The 3619-nt window shown below is 34.7% G+C and overlaps 1 pseudogene; it reads left to right on the top strand.

Moving 5' to 3' along the window:
- The first annotated feature begins 867 nt into the window (after nt 1-867).
- Nucleotides 868-986, top strand: LOC118606596 (annotated as a pseudogene).
- Nucleotides 987-3619: the final 2633 nt, after the last annotated feature.

The following is a 3619-nucleotide window of genomic DNA, read 5'->3' on the forward strand; positions in this document are numbered from 1 at the left end:
AAAATTAAAAATAGAATTACCATATAATCCAGCAATTTCACTTCTGGGTATATAGTCAAAGGAAATGAAATCTGGATCTTGAAGAGATATCTGCACTTTCATACTCACCTCAGCATTATTCACATAGCCAATATATAAATACAACTTAAATGTCCATAGAATAATGAATGAATAAAGAAAATATGATATATATACACAATGGAATATTATTTGGCCTCTAAAAAAAAAAGAAATCCTGCCATTTGTGATATGAATGATTGTGAAGGACATTATGTTCAGCAAAATAAGCCAGATGTAGAAAGACAAATACCACATGATCTCACTTATATGTAAAATCTAAAATAGTCAAATCTATAGAAACAGAGAGTAGAATGGTGATTTGCAGGGGCTGGTGGGAAGTGGAAACAGGGAGATATTGGTAAAAGAATACAAAGTTTCAGTGATGCAGGATGAATAAATTCTGGAGTACTGCATACAGCAATGTGACTATGGTCGACAGTACTGCGTTGCATACTTGAAATTTAAGAAAGTAGATCTTGGGTATTCTCAACATAAAAAAAGAGAGAGACAAAAAAGAAATTGATAACTGTATGAGGTGATGGATATGTTGATTGGCTTGGTTGTGGTAAAATATTATGGTATGATATTTTACAACATATATGTGTATCAGGTCATCAGGTTGTACACCTTAAATGTAAACAATTTTTGATGCCAAATATACTTCAAAAAAGCTAGAAACATCTTTTTAAAAATAAAGTCAATTCTCTGCTCACTCTTTGTGTGATGCATAAGTATTTACTAAAGCTTAGGTTAGGTGGTATAGAGAAATGTGAGTAAAAGAATAACTTACCTTAAAATGTTCAAGTTGTCTACGGCCATGCCACCCTGAATGTGCCTGATCACATCTGATCTCGTAAGCTAAGCAGGGTCGGGCCTGGTTAGTAGTTCAGTGGGAGACCACCTAAGAATACCAGGTGCTGGAGGCATTTAAAAAAAAAGTTCAAATGTAGAGAATAAGACAGACATGAAATAAATAACATTGTCTCAGTGTCCCCAGTGTGACCATTGTAATAAGATTTAAAGACACACAGAGAATGCATCCACCCATTTGAATGGGTTTCCTACATAGTTTTTGTTTGTATGCATTCTTTCAAAATATGTATTTTTCATGTGCCTGTAATTTTAATGTTTCTACACAGTGTTGTAAGATATATTGTTTTATTTTTTTTCACCTAGCATAATAATAATGGTTTTAAGATCTGACCAAGAGCACAATCATTTGGATTCTTCTAATGGCTGCATAATATTCCATGATGTGCGCTGACAACAATTTAGGATTTTACTGTTCCAGTGATGATCAAACTGAATGATTCACTAACTCTTCAGTTTCACAAATAATGCCACCACCAGCAGCATGCTCTACCTGCCCCTTATGGACATATGTGAACATTTTTGATGCATAACAAATTGTGGAAGTGCCGGGTCATAGAGGATACATCTATTCAATTTGACCAAGTATCTCTTGCCTGCTATTTTGACCATCTGCAGTGGTCCACACTCCACCAGCAATATGTGAAGACTTCTCCATACCCCCATCCACTAGCACTTGGAGTTATCAGCTCTATATTTTTCAAAGTCTAATAGATCTCAGTCTCATTTGTTTGTTTGTTTGTTTTAATTTGCAGTTTTCTTCCTGCTGGTGAATTGCAGTTAGCCTTGCAAGTTTCCTCTCCTATTAAGTCTCGTTCCCACTTTTCTATTACAGTCCTCATTTTACTTGTTTATTTGAGATTTATTTATATATTTTAGATATTAATCCCATATCAATTTTAGATATTGTGAGTCTTTTATTTCCTATCTATTCACTTATTAGTGGTACCCTTTGCTTAACAGAAGTATTACATTTTAATGTAACCCATTTTATTATATTTTCGCCTTGTGATTTTGTATTTGCTTAAGAAACGCTTCCTCTCCTCCATGTTCATAATTATACTCTCCTGCACATTCTTATATCTACCTTATAGTTTACCATTCATATTTAGGTCTTTAATCCATCTAGGATCCAAGTTTTTGTGTTAAATATAGATCTAGTTTTTTTTCCTTCATATAATAGGCCAGTTTTCCAAACTCCATCTACTAAATAACTTTTTCTCTCGCCATATGCTGAGGGGCTCCTTTTCTTATGTATTTAATCCCATATATTTTATAAACTCTGAGCTCTCTATTTTGTTTCACTTTACTATTGATAAGTTTTGTGCCAATATTTTACTGATTTCATTATATAGGTTTCTAGCAGGAAACCTCAAAGAAGACTCAGCACTCACAGTTTTTATTGGGCGCTGGTCACATAGGCACCTTCTGCCTGGCACACACCAAAATTCCAAACTCCTGGAAGGAAAGCAAGTGTCAACATAAACCATTTTGTTTGTACAAATTGTTTAGGCACATTCTTATCAGTTTGGGGAATGATGGGCACCCTCCTGTAAACCAAGCTCCTAAATGCCAGACAGGGGCCAAGCTTGTAAGCAGGCCTTTCAAAGGATAGCAGTGAGACCTGCTTTTCTGCACAGAGGCAAACCATCCATTTTGTTGACAATTTTCAAGATAACACGAGTATCTATTTTTATCAAAAAAAGGTCATATTTTTATCCAGAAAACACTTAAATCCTAGTTTTCTAGAAATGTTGGTTATTGCAGAAGACAGAGCTAAATTCATATAATTTTTCATTATTATTATTATTATGTGAAATTATTATTACAAATGTTTTATGAATCCTACTGGCATTTAAGCAGTTTTTGAAAAGCTGAAGTACAAACCAAGGATGCAGATGGAAATACTGTCCTGTATGAAATTTTTGTTTTTTGCTCACTGCCATGAGAAATCACACACGCTTTCTATTCTACGAAGTTTCTGGTTGAGAATAGAAGTAACCCATCTCTTAGTGCCCCAAAAGAGAAAGAGAAGTTATAATCCGATATATTCATTGTCAATCGTCTCGGTAAAAAGAAAGAGACAGCAGTCTACTTTGTGGCCATCTCATTGTTTGTATTGCCCAAGACAAGAGAGGCTTCAGTATTTGGGATTTTGAGAAGAAACAAACAAACCTCGTCAGCAGAGAACTGAGAAACCAGTGCTTATAATGCCTGATAGTTAATTTAATATTATCTTAAGTAATAATTAAAAGGGACTTAGTTTTAAAAAATCATGTTGACTGTTATCTTGGAGTCTTGAACATTTCACCTTCTGCTTATAAAGCAGAACCAACAGATTGATTTAGGTTTGATAAGGAGGAGGTCCCCCTGATTTTCTCTTTGGCCATGAATTCCTCCTAACGTGGTGTCATTGGAGTACAGTCGTAAAGCTGTGTGTTGACTCAGATATCTAACCACCCAGTCAAGTTTTGAAGCTTGCTCTCTGGAGGGTAGAGGATTATCATACGGAAACTTGGTAGGTAAATGATCTAGCAACTCTTTCCTTTCTCTTTTTTTATTAAACAACTGTAGAGAATTAAAACTGTGGAGTGCTTTTAATTCTAATGAGAAGTTTTCTAAGATTCCAAGGAAAAAAAAACAGAACCCATTGCTAAGAATCTGGATTTAAAACGGTGTTCTTTAAAGC

The sequence above is a fragment of the Rousettus aegyptiacus genome, unplaced genomic scaffold (genome assembly GCF_014176215.1).
Source record: "Rousettus aegyptiacus isolate mRouAeg1 unplaced genomic scaffold, mRouAeg1.p scaffold_m13_p_1, whole genome shotgun sequence".
Classification (NCBI taxonomy): Eukaryota; Metazoa; Chordata; class Mammalia; order Chiroptera; family Pteropodidae; genus Rousettus; species Rousettus aegyptiacus.